The sequence below is a fragment of the Lactuca virosa genome, chromosome 2, assembly GCF_052849685.1.
Source record: "Lactuca virosa cultivar CGN04683 chromosome 2, Lactuca_virosa_CGN04683_v6, whole genome shotgun sequence".
NCBI classification, from domain to species: Eukaryota; Viridiplantae; Streptophyta; class Magnoliopsida; order Asterales; family Asteraceae; genus Lactuca; species Lactuca virosa.
The window spans coordinates 117763006-117772525 of NC_136427.1; the positions used below are offsets into that span (position 1 = coordinate 117763006).

Genomic DNA, 9520 nt, shown 5'->3' on the forward strand with positions numbered 1-9520 from the left:
AAGATGACGTAAAAAATTTGATCTAAGGGTGGAAAAGGTATAAGTGAAACACAATAAAAAATATTTATTGCTTTAGATGATGAAATAAAGTTTCTCTTTTAGACATAGAATTCAATCTTTTATTTTGTAAATGTAAATGTCTTACACTTGGGTTGTGGTGACTTAGTAAGACATGTGGAAGATATGGTGGATAACCTATTGACTCATGTTCAAATCATGACACTACTCAGTCTCTGTGGCCATGGAGGTTCTCCTGCAGTGTCTCCAGGGCATAAGGTATAGCCTCATGTTCGCAGCGGTGGATTAGTCGGTGCGCGAAAGCTGGCTCGGAAACCCTTGTTAGGAAGGTTCCCTTTCCAAAAAAAAATGTAAACGTCTTAGTCTTCGCCTCTCTTTAGCGTCATTGTAATGAGTTTTATTATTTAAATTTGTAAAATTATGGATATTATTAATATCTAAAAAATAATAATATTTCAATGGGAAATGTTTACTAATAAATTTATCAATAAATTCACAAGGAACTATAAATAATTATTTTAGAACGGTTAAAAGATTTATAAAAGTTTATAATTTCATAAAAAGTTGTAGTTTACTAATATTTATATTGAAGTTGTAATGAAAAACATTGTAACAATGCTGATAAACTCACATTTAAACGGAATAATAGAGTAAAAAATGATTAGAATTCTAAATTCATATGAGTTTAAACCCAACAGGCAAATAAGTGAATAATTCAACATTTCATAAAACCCAAAATGTATTTAAATGATTAACATTTTAACCCAAAAAACAAATAGTATGAAACAAAGTAATCAAAAACCAAACCCACAAACAAATAGTATGTAAACATAATATGAAATCAACCGTAATCAAATCACCCAACTACTCATATAAAATCATGAAAATCATATATTATTTTTCTTTCTTTGGAATTAACAGTTTTTGCTTGCCTTCTCCAGAAGTACGATATGTCATTGATGTTAATGATCGTTTGGTTGAGGACATTGTTTCCAGATTATCAACATCCTAAACATCTTCCAAGTTGTGTTTTAATTCTTCATGTCTAGACACTTTTTTAAAGGATATTCACTTAGTTAGTGGACTTGTTGCAATACTTTTATCAAGATTCAAAGCGGGTGTGACGTTATCACTAGTAAACGAAACTGCATCCTAAATATAGAAAATAAATTCATATGTCAATCTAAAAGTTAATAATATTTTAAAGTATTTAAAATATTAGATTTAGTTATATTATATTAAAAACCTTTAAATTTAATGTGTCTTGACATCCAAATTTCGCCGATAAAACGTTAAATGAATCGGATTACGGCGCCTATATTTGTAGTACATAGAAATATGTTAGTTGATCAACTAAAATATAAAAAACGAATCTAATAAGTTTAGTGTTTATAGTATGTTTCATAAAAGAATATTACTTGTTCGATGTTAATTTTTTTTTCCAATTCAACAGTGAATTTATTATCAACATTGAAGTTTGAGATTGCATAACCATCAACTTTGTTCTTCAAATTATAATGAGAAATTTGAATTTTGAACGCCAACTTTTTATCCAAAAGTAATTTCAAAGCAGACGGATAAATCTTCATATTATCCTCCTAAAAATGAAAAAATTAACGCTTATAAAAATAAACAGACAAAAAGTAAAAATTAGTTTTATGTAAATGAAGTTAATATCGATAACCCCATTAAACTTTTGAAGCAACTCTTGTGTGTTTTTTTCAAAAGTTTCTTTGCGTCACAATCAAATAACGTAAGTGACACCACGTCGGTAAAGTCTTGTACTATAACGGTGATTTTGAAACTAAAACCATTTATATAAACAAATTCAATAATATAAAATTAGAAAACTTAATCGAAGATTATAATAATATGTATAAAAGAGTTATTGAAAACCTTGGAACAACAGATACGTCTTTGTTCATGCAAGTTGAAGTGTAACAATAAAAAACTTCTTTATCCTGCTTTTGGTCCGTTCCACTAGCTTTGTCATCATGCATTAAAACGAATTTTATGGCTTTCTCTTGACAAACATAGGTCAACACATTAAAAAATCGATATAAATGGTATAATTTTGTTTCTGTAACTAAATGAATGAAACTAATATGCTTAAAGTAGATTGATTAATTTTGTTCATGACCTCTCAACAAGAACACAGTAATAACAAATAATAAGAACATAGTAAGTGCAAGAAATTGAAGAACAATAAGGAGAACAGAGTAAAGTAAGAGCTTGGAAAAAAGAATTGGAGAAGAAGATTGCTCAAGAAGAACATTGTAAATCATAGGACTCAATCCAAAATCGTAAGAATAACCACTTCAGTGTAATCGTATATATAGGGTGTTTTTGAATAAGGAAATCATTATCTTCTAAAAAAATTGGGATCCTAAGATATAATCTTGGTGATTTTCGGTTATTCATCTGGAAAAAAAAGAAAGATATCAGCTATATTAATTCAAAACTTCAAATTAATTGACTTTCTTATTTAATCGGTTTTAAAATTCAAACAATTATCTCAAATTGATTTATTTTATGTGGGATATACTGGGAGATAAATTATGAATAACTTTGACTCTTAAATATTTTGCTGATTTAATGGGATTAGATTAGATTTTATAGGTTAATAACTTAATTATTGATATGCTTGTTTAATGAGTTTTAAAAAAAATAATAAAAAATAAAATATAAACGGGTTTGAATTTGGAAATCAAAAACTATAAATAAGGGAGTTAAATTAGGAACAATATTAATTAGAGAAATTGATATCATGTATATAAATAGAATGATATGTTTCAATGATAAAATAATTACTGAATTTAAAAATTCTATAATTATTACAGATTCTATAATTAAATGTAATTGTGTTTGAATTTTATTTGGGGAAGATGATGTCAGCAATTTGATCTAAGGGTGGAAAACATAGGATTAAAATACAATCAAGGGCCCTGATTGTTTCATTGGTGAATTAAAAGTTCTCTTTTAATAATATTTCGATATATATATATATATATATATATATATATATATATATATATATATATATATATATTAGGTTATAACCCGTGTTCCTCACGGTTAACAAATTAAAATAATCTAGATAAAAACAAAAACATTGCCATTAATCATAAATTTACAAATTCTTGTGGTGATATTTTATAGCAACATACTTCCATTCAAATGTGTAGAAGACCATCTTACTTTGGTAGTTGGAGCTTCTATTGTGCTATGTATTTTGATTCATATCTAAGTCCTAGGTACTTGATATATTTGTTTCCATCATCACTAGCAGTTGTAGCTTATCTATCCTAACCCAACAAGGCATTCATGTAGTCTTGATGTGGTTGATAATTGGAAACAGATGTCTTAAATATAGCAACCTGCATTCTAAATCATTACCCTATGTGCTCTAATGGAAAAACAAAAGATCATGGAAACACAAACTGCTTTACAAATAATGTAAATGCTAATGGATGTTGCCTAGCAGTAATTAAAACAACACTAATAGATTTTCCTATTTTTGTTATGTATTGGACATCTTACCAGTAAAAATCATTGGTTCTCAAAGCATTCATGACTAATCTACACTATGTTAATGAAAAGAGTCGTCACTTTAATGACAAGATTAATAGATGACAGATGAAAATAAAAAAAAATGATAAAAGTAAAGTTATCTATCCTAATGGTCATTACAGTATTGTGTTAGAACAAACATAAGTTGAAATCCTTAAAGTAATTATAAACAACAGTCATTTATCCAACTATTGACACTAATCTCTTATGGAATGAGTATTAACCTGCTTGCATGAATGGTCCTTATTTAAATATATTTACATAAATGGTCCCTATGTGAAAATAATTAGTCACATAGAGGTCTTAATTTCTCTTTGCATAAAAGTAAAGCATAAATGGAAATAAAATTAAAAGTATGATGCAATATTAGACACAAAAATGAAAGTACATTGCTATTTTCTGTAAATTAACATTTGGTGGTGATAATGTCATAATGAAGCTTACGTTGAGTTATGAAATTAACTATCTAACCCTTCTAAACCCTAAATAAATTAACATAAATGGTCCTATACAAAAGTAATGCATAAATGGAAAAACAAAAATAAAAGTACGATGTTATATTAGACATAAAAATGAAAGAACAATGTCATTTATTAAAAATTAACTTTTGATGATGATCTACCAAGTTCTTAGATGAAAATACATAAAGGAACCATATTTTTTTAATTACTTCATATTATCCAAACATTAGTTTATATGATCCTCAATGAAATGCAAAAACTTAGTTTTTTTAACTAAATAACTGAATAATAAAAGCAATAATTACATACACGAAACAAAGTTTTCCAAAACTCAACATTAGTATTAGTTGGGAGCTTAAACCATCTTAGTAGCCCAAGAAACTAACTTAATCAAGGATCCAACATGAAAAGAGAGAGTTGATGTTGCATAGAAATGGAAAACATTCAAGACCTTCTTATTATAAATATTACTCACCACATAGCAAGATCACCAAGCTGCAAAATACTGTTCAATTTTAATCTTCTGATCAACCTCAAATTGAGCCATTTAGTCCACCTTGATGTCCAATGGTTGCGAATGGGCAGCCTCATACGTTGCACACAAATTTATGGTTAAATTTTCTAATAGAACCTGAGATTTAATTACACACCTAGTTTTTATTAATAGGTACTTTATATGTTCTGATTTTTATTATTATCAATATACATACAACCAGCTTATATTTACTTTTTATTAATATACATCTTGGCTGCAACTTATGTTCTTACTAATATATGTTTTTTTAAGATCGACAGAACATGAAAAGGAAAATAAAAGCTAACAGTTACATATTAAACTCACTTTTTTTTCTTGCAACTATCAAACTATTGAAAAGAAAGTAAAAGTACCAACCAAGTTAGCAAAAGAATTGCTTACTTTATATTTTTATTTCTTTTGTACTCAAGTTTAAGGAAAACATAATAACAATAATAATAATAAAAATAATAATAATAATAATAATAATATAATTGTTTGCCAACTCTTTCATTTGAGATGCACAGGAAACATCTATTTTTTCTTCACATATACAAACAAAAAACATTGAATTAACATCTATGTGCTAGTTTTTATGTGTGCAGAATCCAAAAAAATAAAGCAGAAACTTTCAACAACAGCATAAAAAAACTGCCGAAAAATTACAAAAACTATTTTTTTGAATTGCAGAAAAATGCAACAATAAAATTTGTGAACTGCAGTAAATTAGCATAATCTATAACCACAAAAAATTGGAACGTGCACGAAAAAAGAAATATAAATTAGAATAATTAAAAAAAAATTTGTCATCACCACTTCCACCTATGGATGGAAGAAACCGAAACCCAAATGCATCTTTCAAGAAATGGTATTTGGGGGAATCGTTGTCACCTGTTCAAAACAACTCAAAGTTCAACATAGATATGGGTCATGTAAGATTAAAAAAATGTTTGTTTGGGGTATTTTGGGTAAATTGACATCAATTCCTTTTTAAAATGAAGTAAAATTTACTCAATTATGAGAAGCAAAAGTCACAGTTATAACGTTCCTATGAATGATAATCAAAGTTATAACTATAAAGAAGTAAATTTCTTGTGTCAAGTCGGATCTTATTAGGTGTAAATCTATTAAAATGAATATTAAAGTGACCTTTTCTGGAGGTGAATCAATGTGAAGTAGTAGAAGTGATGTATGTTTTTTCAATATAAACAATAGAATTGCCCTAGATAATTAGGAGAACCTTCTCTGCCAAACTCATTTGTGACTTAATCCACAAAAACAGAAACCAAAGGATGCAATCAGTTCATACTGCCACCATAATTATAACGAATTTAAATTTTGGAAATTATGTGACATGGAAATGATCCCAACAAAATTTGGACCAGGCTGATATAAAATTAAAAAATGATTCATTTTTTATAAAAACATTATACTTCTTTAATCAAGATTTATGTGGATTAATTAAAAAAACAAAAACTTCATCCTAAAACCAATCAACATCAATTCGTGTAGCTTTTAAAAAAGAAACTTGTGAAAGACTTTCTCATTTTCCACGTCAATTAGATCTCCTTCTTCCACATAAAACTCATCAATATTTTCATTTTCCTCTTCAGGAGCTGAAATTGAATTACCTAGTTTTAATAATAGAAAGTTAAAAGGATGGTTACTTAGGCCTTAGCTGATTAAGATAGAGGTCCCTCTAAAGCCACATACTCCACCATTTTCTTATTCTTCTTCAAGTAACTATTGAAAGCATATAATGCAGCAAAAACTGAATCTGTCCCATCCAGTCTGATTGGATCACAAATCTGTGAATAAAAAACCAACAATACAGTATAGATCAGTAGCCTGAGACAACCAAAAAACACATCTCTTTGAAAAATAAGAAATCTTGTATTACTTGTTACATTTGAATCACTTGTACCACTAATCGCAAGCACTACAACTTCATTTATGGTTTTTTCTGCAACAAAGGAAAAAATGGATTAATTAAAGAACCCTACTTATTTAGAGCCAAAAAAATTCACAGAAAATCGACTTGATGAACTTTCTAGAGAAAGAAAGAAGAAGAGAATGAGAGAAAGCACAACGTTGAAATAAAAGAAGACTAAAAACGACCTTTGTTCGAAGTGGTGGTGGTATGCATTTAGCTTTCACCCTCTCTCTTTCTTTTACGATTTACTGTATCAATCTTCATCAGCCAAAAAATGATAAAGAAGGACAAGAGATTGTGGGAGGAGTTGAATGAGAGGGAAGATATGAAGAAGCAGAAGTAACGATCTGATTCTTGATTAATCGATTTGATTGCCTAATTACGTTTCTTGTTTACTTCCTGATTTATAGCCTTGTAGTTGGAAAGTATCATCTTAAAATTTTGAATTTCGATTCAAATTTGATGAAGACTCGCTGATTTATTGTGATTACCTTGAATAATCGGTTGAAGATATTTTGATAGCTGATTGCGCAAAATTCGGCAGCTGAAGTTTAGGGATTTGATATTGATATTGATATGGATTGATGAATTGGGCAGGAGAAAATAAAGAGAAGTGCTAGAGAGAATGACACGTGTAATAAAGATAGTTTAAAAGAAAGACAAGTGGCATGTAGGAGAGATTTTTATTAAGAATATATATATATATATATATATATATATATATATATATATATAAAAGATAAAAACTAATTAATGAAAAAACCAAATGAAAAATGAAAGAAGAATACAAGTTACAGAGAAAAAATAGCATATATCAATAAGTATTGTATCTTATTTTGAAAAGCAAAAAAATAATAATAATAATAAAAAAATAATGAAAATGTGAGGGTGAGCCTGGGCCTACCCTGGTCCTACAGTGGCTCCGCCCTTGGCCACATGGGGTGGGAGGTCAGTGGTCAGAGGACCAAGACGACGGCGATGGTTAAGCTGTATACGTTAGGCCATCCGGTATGGGAATTGTTTCCCGTTGTAGGTTTCTACGTGGATCCTATGCGGAGGGGATGTCCACCGGTGAACACCACCCCAAGCATAGTGAGTGTTGTGGAGTGGTCACCACGGACGTCTACTTAACCTTTGTGTCTATCTCTCTTCTGTTTCTCTCTATCATCTCTCTTCTTGTGAACACCACCCCACGTGTACAATAGATGGGTTGTAAAAGAAGATGATGATGACATATGGATACCGGAGGGCCTTATACTGAATATATTTACCACAATTTTACAAAAATAGCCAAAATAAATTAGCAGATTTAGCCAAAAATAGTTAAAAAGTAGGATTTTTCTAAAAATAGTTATCAAAACTAAACAAATCAGGCAAACATAATTTTGTTAAATGGGTTGTAGAATATGTATAAAAATTGAAGAATAAAGGGGGAGGGGGGCATACAAGCTCCGTCCATGAGAATCATGGCATGTCGTCCGTTTTGTAGATCGTTATATTTAAACTTTAAAAACATTTCAACCTCATTTTCACATTCAAATGAAACGAAATATTATTCTAATGGCATAAGACGAGGATCTGATTTATAATGTCGTAATTAACTTATAGAGAATATGACTTATTAATGTAATTAATTTTTCAGTTTCTTCACATATGGGTGACTATTTTTTTTTACACATCTAGGTAAGGAATTTTTTGGAAGTGTTCACATATGACTATTAATAAGGGCAGAATAGTCTTTGTAGGTAAGACAGGGACCAAGTGCAACAAAAATAAATAGTAGGGACCATCCGAGGTAAAAAAAATAAGTTAGGTACCAAACGCATAAATTTTCCCAACCCACATGGACCATTCGTGTAATACTCTTACTTTAGGTAACTATTTTTTTTATACATCTAGGTAACGAACTTGTTGAAAGTGTTCACATATCGGATGTAACCTGCTACAGCAGGTCATAATGGTTATATGTGAACACTTCCAAAAAGTTCGTTACCTAGATATGTACAAAAAAAATAGTTATCCAGATGTAAATAAATCGAAAAGTTAATTATTTTAATAAGTCATATTCCCTTAACTTATATATAGCTTTCATGTTTGTTTTAATCATATAGGTTTGAAATGTAGTAATATTTTGTATGTTTTTTGCTTGGAATTTAGGAGAAAATGAGAAGAAAGTAACCACAAATAGTATGGTCATCTGTGAACGTACAAGTTTTAATACATAAAGTGTGCATTAACGACTTTATAGATTAGCAGATGGTCATGTAATCTGTGTTTTCATTCATTTTTTTGAATTTTTTTATTTTGTATAGTTTTTTGCGGTTTCATTCTTATGTGGTATCTTATGATCATGTAGTAGTATTTTATATGAATACGTAATCTAAATATAAGATTTAAAAAAAAATCGAGGTGAGATGATATTAACCTTCTAGATAGGGATGAGCATATGACCCGTTGATCGAGGTGAGATGATATTAACCTTCTAGATAGGGATGAGCATATGACCCGTTGGACCGGACCAGACCGGAAAAAACCGGGACCGGACCCGGACCGGACCGGATATACATATTAATGGGCCGATTTTCGGGTTTTGTTTTTACCACTAATCGGGTTTCGGGTTTGGACCGGACCGTACCTGGAATACGGGATTTAACCCGGACCGGACCGGAAATTTTTTTCTCCTTAAAATATATAGATAAGGATATTGAATTATTAGTTAATGTTATATATAACATTATGTATAAAACTTGATGTTTTTATTGTAACATTATTTATAAATCTTGATCAACGTTTGTTCCTATCACTTTACAAGAAAGAATGTATCTAGCATGCTATTTTTGTTCAAACATGCAAAAAAAATTTAATAAAAAGCAAATTTTTTTATAAAACATGCATTTTTTATAAATAATGCTGTTTTTGTTTGTTTTTTAACCTAAGTATAATTTTAATAAGTTTTGTAGGTATCATGTTTTTAGGGGTGAAAATGTGTTTTTTTTATTGTTCCAAATAAATAGGTTTGGTATT

At 29.3% G+C, this 9520-nt stretch overlaps 1 long non-coding RNA gene across 1 annotated transcript; it reads right to left on the minus strand.

Moving 5' to 3' along the window:
* Window positions 1-5225: 5225 nt before the first annotated feature.
* Window positions 5226-7117, minus strand: LOC145156474 (uncharacterized). The gene is made up of 3 exons (XR_013736732.1): window positions 6682-7117; window positions 6464-6526; window positions 5226-6371 (listed from the first exon to the last, which is right to left on the minus strand). It is a non-coding gene; the product is annotated as an uncharacterized LOC145156474 (long non-coding RNA).
* Window positions 7118-9520: the final 2403 nt, after the last annotated feature.